This window comes from Elaeis guineensis, chromosome 9 (assembly GCF_000442705.2).
Source record: "Elaeis guineensis isolate ETL-2024a chromosome 9, EG11, whole genome shotgun sequence".
Taxonomy (NCBI): domain Eukaryota; kingdom Viridiplantae; phylum Streptophyta; class Magnoliopsida; order Arecales; family Arecaceae; genus Elaeis; species Elaeis guineensis.
The window spans coordinates 23,917,940-23,940,088 of NC_026001.2; positions in this window are offsets into that span (position 1 = coordinate 23,917,940).

Genomic DNA, 22,149 nt, shown 5'->3' on the forward strand with positions numbered 1-22,149 from the left:
ATATCCAGATTATGATGAAGTAGTAGCTGCTTCCAATACAGTAGTTCGAAAAAGATGCTTCACTTCATCCAATTTAGCTCAGCTTCAGTACGCTTCCACTTGCGAGTATCCAATGTTTTTCCAAATTGGATATTTTCAAGGACTTCAAGTTGTTCTAAAATTTTTTCTCTACTTAACTCCTAAGGTGGGGGATGCCGGTCAGACTTACCATCAAAATATTGGTTATAACGGGTCCTCCAAAAATGATTAGCAGGGAGAAACCGTCGATGACCCATGAAACATATTTTTTGTCTGTGCTTTAAATGTAAGAAAGATGCATCTCTATTGCATATTAGACATGCAAGATATCCTTTGGTGCTCCATCCAGATAAGTTTTCATATGCAGAAAAATCATTTATGATCCATAGAATCGAAGCATGCAACTTAAAATTACTTCGACTCATAGAATCATATGTCTGTACCCTATTTTTTCATAGCTCCTTCAGATCATCGATTAAAGATCGTAGAGATACATCAATTTTATTACCTGATGCTTTCGGATCCAGAATCAATAGTGACATAAAAATAAATGATACTTTCATGTACTTCCAAGGTGACACATTATATACAACTAGCATCACAGGCCACATGCTGTAAGAGGTACTCAGATTGCCAAAGGAATTAAATCCATCTGTCGCTAGACCAAGTCGGATATTGCGCGGGTCACTCATAAAGTGTGGATGCTTTGCATCGAAGTCTTTTCACACTAAAGAATCGATCGAATGGCTAAGTATGTTCTCCTCTAGAACCCACTGCTCATAATGTCATCTCATTTCTTCAGCTGCCTTTGTAGACATATACAACTTTTGAAGTCTTGAAATTAATGAAAAATACCTCAAAATCTTTTGAGATATCTTCTTTGCTTTTCTATTATCGATTTTGTATCTAGGCTCACCGTATTTCAGATATTCAGTTGCTTGTTCGTTATCCTTATAAAATAATATACAGTCAATTTTGCATGCATGTATAGGAATACAGCCAAATCTCAATTTTTGCATGTATATTTTTGCTTCAGAATATGATTTTGGAAGTCTCTCTCTATCAGAAAGAGTTGCTTTAATCAATATCAAAGTTTGATCAAATGACTTCTGACTCCATCGGTTCACGATTTTAATATGAAGTAATTTTATCAAAAACTCTAATTTGAAAAACTTTATACAATTTGGATAGAGTAGCTCTCGTGCATCCCTTACAAGCTTTGGAAACTGTTCAGAAGTTCCTTCTACCTTAAGCTAGATATTATGTTCATGATCAAAATTGCTTTCAGATGTAATAGTACTCATGCGTATATTTGAACAAGCATCCTGATATAAATATCTAATAATTCTCCTATACCACTATGTTTGATAGGTCCAGCAGCATCACTATCATCTTCAGTATCATCATCGTCACGTATCACTTCATTCGGATCACCCTCCCTATGCCATATCCAATAAGTATACTTCTTATCCATACCATACTATAGCAGATGCTCCTCAATAAGTGTTATATGACAATATATCAAATTGACACATCTCTTACATGGATACTTTATCTGACTAGCACTGTTAGCCTTATGCCATGCAAACTCAATAAAATCTCGAACTTTTTTTTAATATTCAGGCAAAAAAATATCTCGAGCATTCATCCAATTTTTGTTGATATCCATCTAACAACAAACACAAAATCATTAACAACTAAAAAATGATTTAGTGGTATTCTGGATCCCGATCCGAATTTCGGACTGAATTGCGATCCAAATTTCGATCAAAATTTCAATCTGGATCCAGACATGGATCACTTTACACAAAATAATACATATTAAAAAATACAGACTGAACAGTAGCACAGAAGATATCCTTCCATCAATTTAATAAAGTAAAAATATATGATCTTATCCATTTCAAATTATTACTAATAGGTGTGGTCCTATCTTTTTTAAAAAAATAATAATCTTATTATTATAATTAGTAGATATTTTGTTTTATTTTTATGAAAATTTTTATGGTATCTCCCCATGGTTCTCCAAGTATACGATGTGAATATGGTGCTTATGTATCCTATCCACCATATATCTAGAGAATAATGGATAGATAACTACTGAATACCACATAATAAAATAAAATATCAACTATTAATAATAATAATATTATTACTTTTCCAAAAAGCCCGAATACAGGACATCCAAGAGTCAATCTCGATAAAGATCGACTCTTGAACAGAAATCTATGGCTTAATACAATTTAACTATCATTTTGAATATACATTTGAAGATAGATTTCTAATTTATTAAAAAAGAATAACTCCGTATTGAAATTTTTTCATCAAAAATTTCAATAGAATTTTTTTTAAAATAAAAATTTTTTTATATTTAATTATAATATCAGCAGCATATAAAATAGCACATAAAATAGTTAAATTATAATAAGTAACATCAATGTGCATTGTGTTAGTGAAAAAATAATTAATCAAATAATTAAATAATTTTAGTGATAACATTAAAAAATAATATGCAATAAATATAATTAATCAAATAATTAATCAAATAATTTCATCCCTGTCGGTGCCAGCCCCATCCCCGTCAGCCCGACCCAGCCCCATCCCCACTGACATCGGCCCAATCCCCACCAGCTCGGCCCCATCCCCATTGGCCCGACCCCTTCCTCGCTGGCCCGGCCCGGCCCCATCCCCGTCGGCCCCTCGATGGTCTGAGAAAACACCAAAAAAAAAAAAACATATCGACGGCGGATGCAGGTGCCACCGGCCCAGCCCTATCCCCATCGGCCCCGGCCCGCACCGCCGGCCCGGCCTGTGCCGCTGGCCCGACCCGACCCCATCCTAGTCGGCCCCCCGATGGCCCAAGAAAACACCAAAAAAAAAGAAAAAAATTTATCGACGGAGGGCGCAGGCACCGCCGGCCCAACCCGCCCCAGCCCCATCCCTGTCGGCCCCGACCTCATCCTCACCGGCCCAGCCCGACCCCATCTTCGCTAGCCCCGACCCATGCTGCAGGCTCGGCCCCATCCCCGCCAGCCCCGGCCCCATCCCCGCTGGCCCCCCGATGGCCCAAGAAAACATCAAAAAAAAGAAAAAAAAATTTATCGATGGCGGACACAGGCGCCGCCTGCCCAGCCCGGCCCCATCCCCATCGGCCCCGACCTTGTCCCCACTGGCCCGGCCTGGCCCCATCCCCTTCGACCCCTCGGTGGCCTGAGAAAACACCAAAAAAAAATATTTATCGATGGCGGATGTAGACGCCGCCGGCCCGGCCCGACCCGACCCCATCCCCATCAGCCCCAGCCACATCACCACCGGCCCGGCCCAGCCCCATCCCCGATGGCCCATCGGTGGCCCGAGAAAACACCAAAAAAAAAAAGAACCATACCTTATCGACGGACGGCGACGGCAGCAGAGGTGACGGTGGTCGGACGGCAGATGCAGCGGGGAGAGGGGGGAGAGTAGAGAGGGGAAGGGGGGACCAGTTTCACTCAAAACCAAGGGGGAGGGGAAGAAAATGGGTTTTGGGATGGGACTTGACGGGATGCGACCTATTAGCGATGAAATTTTTATCGCTAATAATTTATTTTTATTGCTAATAATAGTATAAAAAATATTATTTATGACGAAAGAAAAAATTTCATCACTAATAATGTTATTAACGATGAAAAAATTTTTTATTGCTAATAGTTTCTATCAAAAAAATATTTTTCACTAAAAAAATTTCCCACCAAAAAAAATTATTCGCAATAAAAAGCTTTGCATCGTTAATTATGTTATTAGCAACGAAAAAATATTTTCGTCACTAATAATTACTGAAAGGAAATTCTTTATTTTTTTCAAAAATTTGCGATGAAAATAAATATGAGCCATGTGATGCAATTTAACTCCTTAATTGGTGGATCTTCCATAGCAAGTTTATATATATATATATATATATATATATATATATATATATATATATATATATATATATATATATGTATGTATGTATAGCCAAGTTAGTATCAAAAAATAAACATGAGCAATGTGATGCAACTTAACTCCTTGGTTGGTGGGTCTTCCATAGAAAGTTTATATATATATATATAGCCAAGTTAGGATCAGATCGACAGTATTTGGACTCAGATATGATCATATCAAAATTCTGTAATAGAAGTTCTAAATCAATGATTTAAGCCATTGAATGTGATCTAATATCTCAAAGCTGCTTGCACACAAAATATCATATGATTTCTAATCCTTAACTTATGCATCTATGAGTCAAAAATTGAATAGTCCAAATAAAATGAAATTAGATATATTTTTTTGATCATTTGATGCATAGGTTAGGGATCTTCAAATCATATAATATTTTTGTATACAAGTAGTTTTAAAATAGTAGATTACATCCAATGATTTGGATTATTGATATAGGGTTTTCATTATCCAGTTTTGATTTAATCGGATCTAAACATGTATATATTGCTTTGAAAGGATCAACACTTTGTAATCCTTACTGGCCTCTAAAGGTTCCACGATAGGTACCTCAAGTATTCATGCATGGTCCTTGCCTCTAAAGATCCTATCATAGGTACCTCAACGATTCATATGTCATTTTATCATATCAGAATCCACTTATATTTTAGACCATGATTGTGAAGTTATAATATAAGATAGGCAACCAATATAAATGTGAAAAAAGGGTTTAGAGATATGAGTTTGGTTTTATTTAGAATTGAATGAATAGTACTGTTTGATATTTAGATGAGAATGAATTTAGAATTGGGATCCAAGTCTTCTAATGAAAAAATATTTAAACTGGATCACATTGTCTAGGACACATATTAGGTGACTTTGTTTCAATTTACTTATCTAATCTGTTATTTTCATCATAAATACATATTATTTACGATGTAATATTTTTGTCACAACTAATCTATTATTTTTAAATTTTTAAATTTTTTTAAATACTAGTGTTGAAATATTTTTGTCATAAAAAAAGATATTAGCGATGAAAATATATTTTTTTATCGCTAATAGTCAAGTTTTTAAAATTTTAAATTTTTTTATTTTTCACATATTAGCGATGACAAATATTCATCATAAATCATCAATGATTTTGCGATGGATAAGTAAAATTTTATCATAAATATGGATTATTTATGATGTAACCTTTTTGTCGCAACTAATCTTTTATTTTTAAAATTTTTAAAACTTTTTAAATAATAGCGATGCAAAAGTTTCATCATAAAAACATGTTTATTAGGGACGAAAAACCTTTGTTCCATCACAAAACTCTTGATTATTTATGATAAAAATATTTTCATCTCTAATAATCTAGTTTTTAAAAATTAAAATTTTTTTATTTTTTCATATAGTAATGATGAAAAATATTCGTCATAAATAATCAAGGGTGTTGTGATAGAAAATAAAAATTTTATCATAAATATGAAATTATTTATGATGTAATATTTTTATCATAAATAATTTATATTTTTTAAATTTTTAGTTTTTTTAATTTTTTTATTATTAGCGATGAAATATTTTTATCATAAAAATTTTAGTATTAGCGACATAAAAATATTATTCATCATAAATATCTTAATTATTTACGATGAAAATTAATTCATCACTAATCATGAAGTTTTTAAATTTTTAATTTTTTTTTTATTTTTTCATATATTAGTGATGAAAAATATTTATCGTAAATGATTAGTATTTTATGACAGAAAGTATATTTTCCATCATAAATATTTTGTTATCTACGATGTAATTTTTGCATCATAAATAATATTTAATTTTTAAATTTTTAAATTTCTTAATTTTTTAAAATGTTATTGATGAAATTTTCATCATTAATAATTTTTATTTATGACATAAATGACAATTTCATCACAAATAAGGCAATTATTTTTGATGAAAAATTATGTCGCCAAAAATTTTTAATATTCAAATTTTTAAAATTTTTTATTTTTTTTCAAGTATTAGTGATGAAAACTTTTATTGTAAATAACAAATATTTATGATGGAAAATCTTTTTTTGTCACAAACACTTGCATTATTTATGATGACAAGTTTTTCATCTGTAATATTTAAAAATTTAAAATTAAAATAATATTTTATTATTTATGATGAAAATAATCATCACAAATTATCTGTATTTATGATAAATTTTTTTTCATCACTAATATTTTTTATTTATGATGAAAATATAATATCATCATAAATATTTTTTATTAACGATAGAAATTTTGAAACATCATAAATAGCTTTATTTACGATGAAATTTTTTTTCATCATAAAAACTCTCTTTTCTTTTAGTGACTCTTAATAGTACATCCATTATGTGTCTCAACCTAATAAATTCTGTGACTTCTCACAAAGATTACCCTGGCCAAGGTCTTACTAAGTTGAAACATAAAGCATTATCTCCAATCTCTTGGAGTGGTCAATCCCATCTTGACTCGCGCATCAACTTCATAAGTACTTGATTGTGCCCAAAAACCTTCCAACTTTGAATTAAAAATTCAAGTAGCTGGTACCAAAGCACAGTGTTGCTTGCAAGTTATCATGGTGATCTCAGATCGTAGAGACACTTATATCCATATCTTTTTGGAGTAACCCTTGACAGTAAAGTACTCTAGAGTTGGTCATATTTAGTGAAATGTAGTCTTATATTTCACCTGCATGCCATACCAATATCTCCATGTTCTTTGGTTAAAGGGACAACCAACCTATATGATACACAATGACCTACACTTGATATAATTATCATCTTTATAATAAATATATCGTTTGATCACAAACTGATTTAAGAATTAAATGATAAATCCTCCTTTATCGATCAAAATAGTCCGAGGGACATTCATCATAACAGGAGTTCGATATAAAAGATGCAAAAGCTTATGATGAAAATCTATCAATAATATTTTATTAATGATTAATTCATATATATTTATATCAATTAGCTCAATCGTCAATAAACTGATGATTGACTTTGGAACACAATTTTCAAAAACTCCCACTTGGATTAAAGCCAATCGATATAGTATCGTATATCCATCTTTGATTTATGATCTTCGAACTCCTTGACCGCAAGGGCTTTAGTGAATGGGTCAGCCAGATTCTTCTTTCCATCGATCTTCTGAAGTTTAACATCATCTCGATCCATAATTTTTCGGATAAGGTGATAGCGATATAGAATATACTTCGTCCGCTGCTGTACCTTCAGCTTCTTTGCCTGAGCTATGGCTCCAGTACTGTCACAGTAGATTATAACTGGACCATCAAGGGAGGGTGCCACTCCAAACTCGATGATGAACTTCCTCAGCCACACAGCTTCCTTCACAGTATTAGATGCCATGATGTACTCTACATTGCATACTAAATCGTCCATAGTGTGCTGCTAAAAATTTTTTCAGTAGACTACTCTACTATTTAGGATAAATATATATCCTGACATGCTCTTGCTATCATCACGATCTGACTGAAAATTGAAATCAGTATATCCCATGAGTTTCAAGTCAGATTCTCCATAAACGAGCCATTGGTCCTTAGTATTTTTTAAATACTTAAGGATGATTTTTGCAACCTTCCAATAGTTCTCATTCAGATATGACTGGTATTTGCTCACTATCCCTAGTGAGTATGCCACATTTGGTCTCGTACATATCATGGCATATATTATAGAACCCACTATCGAGGCATATGAAATTCTACTCATATACTTTCTCTTGAGGGTTGTCGGACAATCCTTCTTTGAGAGAAAAATTTTATAGCTTATCAGAAGATAGCTAGTCTTTCTTGAAATTCTTCATATTGAACCATTTCAGAATGGTATTAATGTACGTAGACTGGGAGAGCCCAAGTAGTCTCCTGGATCTATCTCTATAGATCTATCCCTAGGATGTAGGCTGCTTCTCCTAGATCCTTCATGAAGAAGTATGACGACAGCTACACTTTTATTCCCTGTAATGCAGGGATATCATTTTTGATTAAGAGATGTCATCCACATACAAAATAAGAAACACAGCTACTGAACCATTAGCCCAATTGTATATGTAGGGTTCTCCTCTATTCTTAACGAAGTCATACGTTCTGATCATCTTATCAAAATATATGTTTCAACTTTGAGATGTCTGCTTCAACCTATAAATGGATCTCTATAGCTTGCACACCTTGGATTCGTCTATGGATGTGAACCCTTCAGGTTGTATCATATACACCTCTTCATTCAGCTTCCCATTTAAGAAAGCTATCTTCACATCCATTTGCTAGACTTCATAGTCTAAGTATACTGCTATCACAAGCATGATCCGAATGGACTTAAGCATTACTATAGAAGAAAATATTTCATCATAGTCAATACCATAATATTGATGATATCCCTTGGCAACCAGACTGACTTTATAAATCTCCACCTTTCCATCTGCATCCCTTTTTCTTTTGAAGACCCACTTACATCCTATGGATTTTACTCTTTTAAGTGGATCAACTAATGTCCACACATCATTGACCTTTATGGACTCCATTTCAAATTTCATAGCTTCAAGCTATTTTTCAGAGTCAGACCTCTGTATCGCATCCATATAGCTGATTGGATCCTTATCGTTCTCATCGAGCTTAATAGAATAACTATCTCAGACCAAAAAATCATAGTATCTATCGACTGACACAATATTCTATTGGATCGCCTTTAGGGTGGTTCTACATTGGGCTTCAGATTTGATCTAATCAAATTCGATTCAGATTCAATCATTGGTGTCGGTTCTATTGAACTTCATCAAGCTCGATATTAGAGGCACTTGTTCCTTCACTGAAGAACTTCTTTTTCAAAAAGTATGCCTTTCTACTGACAAATATTTTTTGTTCAGTAGGGAGGTAATGTTGGGAAATATGTTCCAAAAGCCAATTGTCAACCTGTTGACGGTTGAGCAACCTTGTATTGTAACTGATTTGTTAATAAATAAAATATATTTTTGGTATTTTCATCATAAATTTTTATCTTCTAATGAACTCCGTTGTTGTGATGAAATCCTTAAGACTATTTAGGTTCGATAAATAGAAGATTTATCGATTAGTCTTTAAAACTGTTCACGATCAAATGATAGACTGTTAATAAAGACGACAGCTTCTATCGAGCATAGGTCGCTATAGGCCATATGGATTGGTTGTCCTCTTAACCAAGGAGTGTGGAGACACTGGTATGGCATACAGGTGAGATGTAAGGGTACATCATCATTGAACGTGACCAACTCCAGAGTATTCTACTGTCGAGAATGTCTCTGATGGGATATAGGTATAAGTATCCCTTAGACCTAAGATCGCCTCAGTGACTTGCAAGTAACTCACTGTGCTTTGGTACTGGACTAACTAAAATTTTAATTCAGTGATGGAAGGCTTCTTGGTACAGTCAAGTACTTGCAAAGTTAGAGTGTGATCAAGATGGGATTGACCACTCCAAGAGTTGGAGAAGAATGAGTCATTGTATTTCAATTTAGCAAAACCTTGGCCAGGGTAATCCATCAGATGGATTTGATATTTTGAAATATAATGTGGACAAGGGGATGAATTATATGAAAACTATATCTGCATGGGTTCTAAGGATGTTCTACACATTCGACCTATCTGACCGTCGGATACCATTGCTAGATGGTCACTTCGATTGGTATAAAAATTTATTCTTATACTACTGACTTAGGTTCAGACCTATGAGATCACTCATATTAGAGTTCACAATCCGATCGGATGGTTGATCAATGATTAAGAATCGTTCTAGGGTTAAACGATCAATACGATTGATATTTAACCTAGTACAAGTGTTACATGAAGATCAATTAGCAATTTGATTATTAATTGGCTTAATTTGATTAATTCAATGGGTTGAGATTAATTTTAATTAAATATAATTTAATTAGATTTGGTTTGGGCTTGATTGGATCAAGTCCAATTAGTTTATTGGATAAGCCAAGTGCAAGGAAAAACTAGTCTTAGTTTAATTAGGACTTGGATCAACCTAATTTCTAATTCGATTAAAAAATTAAATCAGATTTAAATCTAATTTAATTTGATTAAATTAGATTCTTAATTAGGTTAATATCTATTTTAATTGGGTTGATTTGATTTTGGTTTGATTTGGTTTGAGAAACAAAATTTGGACAAGTCATAGATTGAATCCTAGTAAGACTAGGATTCCACCTTGCGCCACCTTAACCCCCCACACCTACTCTCTCTTATTTTGTGCGACAAAACCTTCTCTCCCAGGCCTTCATGCATGCCCAAAGCTTTTTACTCTATTTCTCTTACATGGAATGTGGTTGTGGACCAAGTCAAAGTAGGAATTAGTTTGGATTTCAAATTCTATGAGATAGAATTTTAGGAAATCAAAACTCTTTCCTTATGGCACTGATTTTACTCAGATATTTTTTGAGATTTTTGTGGCTTTTATGGCATATATTGTGCATCCTTTTCTGGTGGTCCATCATAGAAAAAGAAGGAGGGGGCACCCATAGTTGGGCACCACTTGTCTTGCCCTGTTTAGATTTTCCTTGACTAGGTATTTGACCTAGATAAAGATTCTTCATATCTATTTATTTAAGATGAATTTCTTCATGAAATTTTTGTAAATTATAGAGAATTGAGAGACCTTTGGGGTGGGTATAAATTAAAGAGAAAGAGTGTTGGGGTGTGGAGATATATTAGATACAAAACTAAGTGTCTGGGTTAGAGCAAAGAGAAGAAGAAGAGGGTCGTCTTCTAGGGTTGCTGAGTTCACCTCTTTCCTTCCTCCATCTGTGAGTTTTCTAAGAGTGTCTCATATCTAAAACTCTTCTCCTACTTTTCATCTTTAGAAGAGTCCAAATCAAGAAGAAGGAGGCATCTGATCGACCATCGAAAAAGGATCAGCACAGTACTAGCATACTGTGCTGATTTTCTGGACCAGGACTTCTGATCGTGATTCGTGGGCTCATGTGGATGACTCCTAAAGGCCGGACATATGTGTGGCTCGCAACATCATCCTCAAACTCGGATCAGCAAAGTTAGAACATCTAACTTGCAAGATAATAGATCTGATCTATTATATTTTACATACATTAGATGTAGTATAGAAACATGTTGATATGATCAATATGTAGTTCTTGCTCTTTATATTTTAATTTTTGATTTAATATCATATAATAATTATGTAATAGGATCTTAGATCTAGAGATTCTCTGATTTTATAAGATAAATTTTGATTTATTTTAGTCTTTCACTGTCTGATCTTGAAAAAGTTTCAAGATCTAACCTTGAAACCCTAGATTTGGTTCCTTCAGATAAAAGTAATATCTCCTCATTTTTTTGAGGTATCCTACTAAATAACACTTATTGGATCTAGATCCGATCTTATCGGTCTGTAATCATTTGACACAAGTCGGACATGTCCAAACCTTAAGATAAGAGAGGTTTGGCCTACGTTCTGATTATATCTCATATGGTGCTTTACTAACTGATTTACTTGAAATATTATTGAGCACAAAACAGACTCCTCAAGTGCATATCCCCAAAAGAAGATCGACAGACTTGAAAATCCTATCATGGATCGAACCATATCCAACAGGATTTGATTCCTCCTTTCTGAGATGCCATTATGCTGTGGTGTCTCTGAAGAGATCCATTGTGAGAGAATCTAATTTTTTCCTAGATATGTCAGAAATTTACTGAAAAGATATTCACCTTCTCAATCAGATCGAAGAGTTTTACTACTCTTTCCAGTTTGTTTCTCTACTTCATTATGAAATTATTTGGATATTTCAAATGATTCAGACTTGTGTTTCATCAAGTAGATATACCCATATCTAGATAGATCGTCTGTGAATGTAATGAAATAGTTATACCCTCCTCTGGCACTAATATTCATAGGTTCACATACATCGCTATGTATTAAACCTAGAACTTCACTAGCTCGTTCATCTTTTTCAGTAAAAAGTGACTTAGTCATCTTTCTAAGAAGATAAGACTCATAGATCGATAATAATTCACAATCATTGATATTGAGGATATCCTCTTGTGCTTACTTGTTTATTCTATTCTTGTTATTGTGACCGAGCATCCATAACATCATCTAATTTAGGCCATTTATTTGGAGTGTACATTACACTCACAGGCTATAACAAAATATAGATACCATTTCTTAATTGCCTCATATTGTTGCAACATCATTCATAATGATATCACAATAATTATTCTTTATTGATAAATTATAACCATCTTTAGCCAAAAAGTCAATAGAGATTATATTCATCAAAAAAGATAGACAATAGTGACAATCACTCAAAATGATACTATTAGATTTGAAAATAAGCTCGACGACTTCGAAAGCTAGAATTGAAACTTGGCTTCCATCCCCGCATTCAGAAATCTCTTGTCGTTCTCAAATTTTTTACTAATTTGAAGTTCTTACAATGAATTATAAATGTGAACTGAACTTTCGGTATCCAATACCCAGATAGTAGTATCATATATAGAAAAATTATAAAGTATTATCATATAAGCACCTTGATCAGTAACTAATTGCTCATATCTTTTTGGCCTATTTGGATCATAGTCTGTCTAACTTGGTTTAGCATCAGACTTCTCAGCTAGATTATGCTCAAGATCGATGTTCAACTTCTGATACTGATTATCAAAGTTTGATCCAATAAGTTCATCACTGTCAAACAGTGAGTGGATAGTCATGATATTAGCTATTTTTAAAAATAAAGAAAAATACAGACCTAATTAGTATATAAATTAATTAAGCCTAAAAATATAGAATTTAGTCTAAATATTCTTCCACTATTTTATACGAATTGATAGCCTCTACCTTCAATTCAAAAAATTATCTTAATACTTCAATGGGTACTAGAATCCACATCGACTGTATACGGATTCGAGTATGGCTCGATTAACCCATATGCATCTATGGATAGATTTTTAATCAATTATTTTTTCAAATAATTTTTAATAATTAGTTTCATCCCAGATTTTATTATAGTAGGCTAAGGGCCTCCACTGAAAGCCCCGATTAGGTCCAACCATTAACCTGAACCTACTCAATAATTCTAACTATTGAATGATCAAGCCCGAGTACGGCTCGATCAATCCAACCATTCGTTAGATAGTATAGCAAAGTCATCATATATTGAATGATAATTTCATCATTCAGAGAAACACCAGACGTAAGGCATCTGCAATGTTAATCTGAAATAATGGACCCATTACCATTCACCTTAATGGGAGGCTATGATCTAGTTATCCCTATAACTAGCTCATTTTATAGATTTAATAATTTAGAAGATTTAGTTAACATAATTTAATAGAATTAAAGACACAAACCAGCTAATCATAATTCTTCCACTGACTTCATGAAGTTAGATCATGATGAACTAGAAACAAGCCCATCCAACCGACAAGTTATCAACCCTCTCACTGACTTCATCAAGTCATGATGAGGACAAAGATAAGTCAAACTAGGGGCATCTAAATCAGTCGAACTGATTTTCTAGTAAGCATGGATCAATCTTAATCATTAAGTGATCTAATCAAAATATAATTCACGATGTTGACCAGATAAGTGAGATCGATGGGAGGGATATGCCAACAACTCATTATAGACTTAATCTATATGAGTAGCTCTCAATTAATAACTACCGGTCAAGACTGTCAAACTTACTTTAGACACCAACTGGTTAATCAATTTCAACTCGATCAACTTATAGACTTGAGTTCGACCGTTGAGCTAGAGATCAAAATCTATTTGGATTTAATCAAAGACATGGACTCAACCAACTACAACTATTGTATTGGCTCTAGAGAAATTCTGATTTAATCTAATTTAACTTTTGATTAGACTTAATCAATTTCTCTATTTAGTCTATTTAGTTCTTTGATTCTAACCCCAAGGTCTAACCCAATTAGGAGGATCTGATCTAGCTAACCCATAAACCCATCCCCATTATTTTATGCGAATGATATTAGATCTTTAATTCATAATTCTAGATCTAATAGGTTCAACTTAATTCTCAATTAAGTTTGGGGCTGACATGGGTTAGGGTTTAGTATTTGAAAATAATTTCAAATTTTATAAAATATTTTTACAAGTAAATTTATGCACAAAATAATAGTTCTGAATGATTGAGTTGGCTCATCCTTGGATTGAGCTGACTCACCAAAGTGGGTCGACCAAGTTTTGAAAATAAGTCGGCTCACTGTGGTGATTCATAAATCAGGGTTTCTAATATACAAACTAGGTTCACTCAGCAAGAAACAAAGTTGATACACAGGGGCACTGGGTCGACCCAAATAAGAACTGGGTCGACAAACTCCCAAATTAAGTCGATTCAAATAAGATTAAGTCAGCTTAGTTCAGTAGAACAGTAACAAATTGTTGAATTTTCAAAATTATTTTGCACATCGATGACTAAAACAATTTTAATCATTAGATTAGATGTCACTTCCTTTCACTATTCATCTTCATGGATAAAAAGGGCACCCCTACATGCCATAGGAGAACCCCATCGAATGGGAGGAGAGGGCCATGAAACTCTACTTTCTTCTATGATCGGACGACCATAGCAATCTATCCAATCTGACTACTACACTACTCAGATCATCTAATCTAATTAATCTAGATCTAATTTAAATCATTTCAAATCTGATTATTTTATTTTGATCATATCGAAATTAGATAATAAACATCACATACTTCAATTTAAAATCAAATTTTAAACTATATACATAGATATACATGTCATAAAGAACAGGGCTCTGATACCACTGTTGGAAATACATAGGGATTTTATGCATGTATTTCAAAAAATTTCACAGTAAAATAAAATTAGATTAAATATTTTAATCTATAAATATATGCATAAGATTAGATCTTAAAATATCTACAGAAGGATCTATGACATGATATAGTATGTGTTGGGTATAAAATATCCCCCAGCCGAAGTTCGTGACAGGAGTGACCCTCCGGGAATTCTACCGACTTCCGACCTTCGGCGACATCTCTTCGAACCTTTCTGGCGGTCAAGCCTCCGCAACACTCCCAAGTTTTGCCGACGGATAAGCCCCCCACTAGCGTCAACCGGATTCTTTATGACGGACGGACTCCACCCAAGTTTTCACGATGATCGACCACCTTCTAGACTTCGTCCGGACTCCTATGGGAGCCGGACTTCATCCCCGACTTCAATTGCAGGTAAACTTCGTCCGGACGCCTACGGGAGCCGGACTTCATCCCCGACTTCAATTGCAGGTAGACTTCGTCCGGACTCCTACAGGAGCCAGACTTCATCCCCGACTCCGGCTGCAAGTAGACTTCGTCCGGACTCCTACGGGAGCCGGACCTCGTCCCCGACTCCGACTGTAGGAAGACTTCGTCCGGACTCCTACGGGAGCCAGACCTCATCCCCAACTCCGGCTGCAGGAAGACTTCGTCCGGACTCCTACGGGAGCCAGACCTCATCCCCAACTTCGGCTGCAGGAAGACTTCGTCTGGACTCCTACGGGAGCCAGACTTCATCCCCGACTTCGATTGCAGGTAGACTTCATCCGAACTCCTACGGGAGCCGGACTTCGTCCCCGACCTCAATTGCAGGTAGACTTCATTCGGACTCCTACGGGAGCCAGACTTCGTCCCCGACTTCAATTGCAGGTTGACTTCATCCGGACTCCTACAGGAGCCAGACTTCACCCCCGACCTCAATTGCAGATAGACTTCGCCCAGACTCTTACAGGAGCCGGACTTCGCCCCTGACTTCAATTGCAGGTAGACTTCGTCCGGACCTCCTACGGGAGCCGGACTTCACCTCCGACTTCAATTGCAGGTAGACTTCGCCCGGACTCCTACGGGAGTCGGACTTCGCCCCTAACTTCAATTGTAGGTAGACTTCGCCCGGACTCCTACGGGAGCCGGACCTCATCCTTGACTCTGGCTACAGGAAGACTTCGTCCGGACTCCTACGGGAGCCGGACTTCATCCCTGACTCTGGCTGCAGGAAGACTTCATCCGGACTCCTACGGGAGCCGAACTTCATCCCTGATTTCAATTGCAGGTAGACTTCGTCCGGACTCCTACGGGAGTCAGACTTCATCTCCGACCTCAATTGCAGGTAGACTTCGCCCAGACTCCTACGGGTGTCGGACTTCGCCCCTGACTTCAATTGTAGGTAGACTTCGTTCGGACTCTTACGGGAGCCGGACTTCGCCCCTGACTTCAATTGCAGGTAGACTTCGCCCGAACTCCTACGGGAGCCGGACTTCGCCCCTGACTTCAATTGTAGGTAGACTTCGCCCGGACTCCTACAGGAGCCGGACCTCATCCTCGACTCCGGCTGCAGGAAGACTTCATCTGGACTCCTATGGGAGCCGAACTTCATCCCCGACTCCGACTGCAGAAAGACTTCGTTCGGACTCCTACGGGAGCCGGACTTCATCCCCGACTTCAATTGCAGGTAGACTTCGTCTGGACTCCTACGGGAGCTGGACTTCATCCCCGACTCCGACTGCAGGTAGACTTCGTCCGGACTCCTATGAGAGCCGGACCTCGTCCCCAACTCCGACTGCAGGAAGACTTCATCCAGACTCCTACGGGAGCTGGACTTCATCCCTGACTCCGACTGTAGGAAGACTTCATCCGAACTCCTACGAGAGCCGGACTCCGAGCTCCTACTGCATGCGACCCACTCCGAGTTTTCGCTACAAACGATCTACTTCAAATTTCTACCACGAGCGATCCATGCTGGATTCCCACCGTAAGCCTTCACCCGAGCTTCCATTATGGATGAATTCCTTTTGAATTTCTATTGCAGACAGGCCTTGACTGAGACTTCTCGACAAATGATCCCCATCCAGGCTTCTATAGAGATCGGACTCCGACCGAACTTCTAGAAGCGGGCAAATATCGTGCTCACGGAATCCAGTAGCTGGTCCCCTCCGGCGGATGAACCTCTCTAGCACCATCCGACATCCACCACCAGTCGGCCCTCTGCCAAAGTCTGTGCGAAATCGGGCTATGCCTGCGAGAAGCCTCTGATCGAGCTCCTACGGCAAGTGGTCCTCGCCTGCCACCTTAACACCCAAGGCATCCAACAGGATTTGCAGCATCCGAGCTCCTCTCAGATGGGTAGCTAGCCACCTCTCTCCGCCAGACACCCCAACCGAACTTCGACTGATAGGCCTGGACCCCCTAGCAGGCCGCAGTAACGGCCACGACTCTGCTCCACTTCCTGCAACGGATTTTGCGTGGCTCCATCACTCCCTGGCTGGCCGCAGTAATGGCCATGACTCTGCTCCACTTCCTGCGATGGATTTCGTGCGGCTCCATCACTCCCTGGCAGGCCGCAGTAACGGCCACAACTCTGCTCCACTTTCTGCGATGGATTCTGCGCAGCTCCATCACTCCTTGGCAGACCACAATAATGGCCATGATTCTGCTCCACTTCCTGCGATGGATACCGTGCGGTTCCTCCACCCTCTGGCAAGTCGCGACAACAGACGCCACTCCACTCCCCGCGACAGACTCCACGTGGCAGGTCATGGTGATGGCCACGATTTCACTCCACTACTCTTCACAACAAACTCCTTCTGACCCCGAGCGGCCCACGGCCAGATGGCTACAAACGTCGCTATCAGTCCATTGCGCCCTCCGCCTATAAAAGGGGGGACCCCAGATATGTTATTCTCTAAGCTTTAATTTCTATCCCAAAAACTCTGCTAAAATTTTTGTTCGAGTACTCCATTCTTGTTGAGGCAGAGAACTGACTTGAGCATCGGAGGGTCTTGCCGGAGCAACCCCAACTCTGATTTAGACTTCTTTTGTAGGTCCCGACGATGACCGTGACTCCCTCGACTCCAGCTTCTCCGACGCAGGCGGATTTTTGCACCAATAGGATTGACGCTAGAGGAAGGGACTGTGTCTTCACAGTACCCTTATTCTTAAAGGAGCGCTCAACGGGATCGCCTCCGATCATCTTTTCTGACGTCCACTCCTCCTTCCCCCGCCAGGTCTTGGCCCGATGCCTCCCCGCAAAGCATCCACACGGCGATCCACGGCCTCCGCGGCCAGATCTCAGGCTCCGACCTCACCTCCAGTTTTCCAGCCTCCTCCCCCTCCTCCGGCAATGGTAGTTGGTGCGGAGCAATTCGACCTACTGGTGCAGCAGATCAGAGGCCTCGCTGAAGCTATGCAGGCCATGCAACAGCAGCAGCAGCCGCAGGCATCGGTGCGACTGGAGAGAGCATCGTCAGAACTCCAAAATTCGATGGTAGGATGGGCCACTTGGGCCAGCCGCCCCATCTTTCCCAGAAAGACAAATCCGAGGGTGGAGAGCCCTCAGTCAGATCATGATTCCACCCCTGGAAGATCTCCATCTCCATTTTGCCAGAAGACCCTTGAGACCCGTAGTCGAGAGGATTTCCTGGATCGAAGGCTCCAGGAGATGAACCGGTGGATCGAAGAACTCCGCCATGCTCCCCCCACTTATGGTGAGGACATTTGTATTGACCCTCCCTTTTCTCAAATGATCATGCAGGAATTGATCCCGTCGAACTTCAAACTCCCTCAATTTGAAAGCTACGACGGGACTTCAGACCTAGTTGACCACCTGGAGGCCTTCCAGACAATGATGCTGCTTCATGACGTGCCCGACGCCATTCTATGCCGAGCCTTCCATCCACCTTGAAGGGAGCGGCGAGAAACTGGTACTCGGCATTGAAGCCGGGTACCATCTTTTCCTTTGATCAGATGAGCCACCAGTTTGTGGCTCATTTTGTTAGCAGCCGGCATCCCCGGAAGGGTTCAGAATCCCTCATCAACATCAAGCAGAGGGAGGGGGAGTCCATTCGGGCCTACATCAACCGTTTCAATGTCGCCGAATTGGAGGTCCGAAACTTGGACCAATCGGTAGCGATGGCCATCCTGAAAGGCGACTTTCAGAAGAATGACCTTTTATTCTCCCTGAAAAAGAAGTACCCCAGGGATTTTATTGACCTGTTGGCTCGGGCCGAAGGGTACGCCCGAGCAGAAGAAGCCTTCAAAATGAAGGATGAGGAGACCGTAAGAGAGTGGCAGGTGAGAGACTCGAGTAAGCCCGCAGTCGAAAAAGGGCCGAGAGAAGCTCGGCCACGTTCTCGATCTACTCCCAGGCACAAGCACGTCCAGACTCCTCCCCGAGCACGCAGGCAGGGAAGCCCGGAGCGTCAGGCTCGATGGGGCTCTCCCCCAAGAAGATTCTGCAGCTATGCCCCCCTCAACACATCGAAAACCTAGGTGCTGATGGAGGTCAGAGAGCAGCTCCCAAGGCCAGAGAGAATGCGCACACACCCCAGAAAGTGCAATCCTAACAAGTTCTGCCTCTACCATCGTGACCACGGCCACGACACAGAGGAATGCATCCAACTCTGAGACGAGATCGAGGAGCTCATCCGATGAGGTCGACTCGATAGGTTCATTCGACGCCGGCATGAGGGTAGAGAAGATCGGTCAAGGGCCCTACCGCAGTCTGAGCCGCCAAGGAGGGAAGAGCAGCCCGAAGATCGACCTCCAATTGGGATCATCAACTCCATCTCTGGATGACCTTGACAGGAAGCAGACCTTCCACAGCCCTAGGGTTTGAAAACTTGTAAATGTATTGCGAACGATCTCGCTTTAAATCAAGATTTCTTTCAGACTTGCACATCTTTCCCTTTTTGGCATAGACTTGTAACGACAAGGGACGACCCCATCGGACATCAAAAATAAACCCCAATGTGGGCAAGGTCGAAGGCCCGATTATTTGTAGACCGAATGGAGGGAGAGGCCATACAGCACCCATATGCGCCCCCACAGCCATGTTAGGGATAGGAGGAGAACCTCGCCCTAACATGAGCAAGGTCGAAGGCCGGTTATTTGTAGATCGGATGGAGGGAGAGGCCATACAGCGCCCATATGCACCCCCACAGCCATGTTAGGGACAGGAGAAGAACCTCGCCCTAACATGAGCAAGGTCGAAGGCCTGGTTATTTATAGATCGGATGAGGGGAGAGGCCATACAGCACCCATATGCGCCTCCACAGCCATGTTAGGGACAGGAGGAGAACCTCGCCCTAACATGAGCAAGGTCGAAGGTCCGGTTATTTGTAGACCGGATGGGAGGAGAGGCCGTACAGCGCCCATATGTGCCCCCACAGCCATATTGGGGACAGGAGGAGAACCTCGTCCTAACATGAGCAAGATCGAAGGCTCGGTTATTTGTAGACCGGATGGGGGGAGAGGCCATACAGCACCCATATGCGCCCCCACAGCCATGTTAGGGACAGGAGGACAACCTCGCCCTAACATGAGCAAGATCGAAGGCCCGGTTGTTTGTAGACCGGATGGGGGGAGAGGCCATACAGTGCCCATATGTGCCCCCACAGCTCCGTTAGGAACAGAAGGAGAACCACGTCCTAACCTGAGCTGAAACCGATCACATTAGAAATAGGAGAAGAACCTCATCTCGACACCAATTAAGGTCCGACCATTCGAGACCCGGCAAGAAAGAAAAAAATCTTCTCGGCGACCCTTCTACGCTACCGCGACTCCGTAAAAAGCTAGGGAGAACCCTTGCCTAAAAAAAAAAAAAAAAAAAAGGAGGGAAATGTGAAGTAACAGTGGTGGGCTACCCCAATGAAAAATAAAGGTCAAACTACACTAAAAGCACAAAGGACCTCGTCTCTATGAAGAGAAAGGAAGAGAAAGTAAGATCTACGATCATGAACAAAAGGCAAATCGACACGGCGATGGCTAGGAACCTCCAAGCAGCGTCGACGTCGAATCAATCAAAAGTACAAGAAACTCGATAATGATGATCTAATACAAAGATGAACAAGGAACCTTCGAACAACATCGACATCGCACAGGACAAAAATGAAAGAAGTCCAGCGCACGACAATTCAACACGACGTACGGGTAAGGTAACAAAGATCTTTTCATTTCATTAGCAAAATGTGCGTTACAGAGCCTGAAAGATCGAAAAAAAATAACAAAAACAATAACGACAATAACAACGGCGATAACAAATAGACAAACGACAAAAGAAGACACTTAGAGGGACGAAGGACAAAAAGAGCCCTAAGGGGGCCCGACTTCCTCCGACTTCGAACTTTCGGCTTCGATCCTCATCAGGGAGTGCCTTAAGCTCTCGACTTCTTCTTCCAATTCCTTCTCTCTCATTAGCATTTTCATATATCTCCGATGAAGCCGCTGGCTTTCGTTCTCCGTCTCTCGGCACCTTTTTCTCAGGACCTCAGATTCTGCCTCTGCATCCTTGACTGCCCGCTGTTCGTATACCAGCTGGATCTTCAATTGCTGTAGTTCAGTCTTCCCCTCCCCAAGGGCAATAGATAGCTCTTCTACGATCCTTCTCAGGGATTGGAGTTCATCGGAATCCCGAACGGGAGCAAACTAAGCCCCTTCAGCTAGCTGCCTTTGAAGGCGGGCAACCTCGTCGGTCGTCATCCTGAGCTTCCTCCTGTATTCGTCCACCTGCCTGCACCAGCCGGCCCGGTACGCATCATAGCTCGCCTCGACATCCTGGAGCTGTTGCTGAAGGTCAGAGAACTTCTTCGACCATTCCCGATCGCAGTCGGCCCGAGTCGGAAGCCGGGACGAGCTTCCTTCCAATTGGCTAATCCTCTCCTGTGCAGCTGACAGCTCCACTCTGAGAGAACTGATCTTGGCAGCTTGAGCCCAAGATCGATCGCTGGTGCGCTTCTTGTGTTCCTTGAGCTCCTTCTCGAAGTTCGCTTTCCTCCGGCTGTACTCCATGATCCCCTTCACGTGGAGGTTCCAAAAGCGGGTGGCCTCCGCGGTGGCTTCAGAGTGGCTCTCCCTCAACCTGTGAAGCTCGCCATCCATCTCCTTCGACCTTTTTGTTAAATGATGAACTTTCTTCTTCAGACGTTGGATCGTGGACTTCAGCAGAATCCCTTGTGGCAGGGGAAGTGCTTCGGCAGGACACTACCATCGGGAGACAAAAGTGTCAAGGTGCATCTCATTGCATAAAGCAAAACAAAAAAAAAAGAGGGAGTAGAGTGGAGAAGCCCTCCAAAAGGAGAAACTCAATTTTATTGATTGAATGTTTCTTAAAGACAAGAGGGAACAGAAAA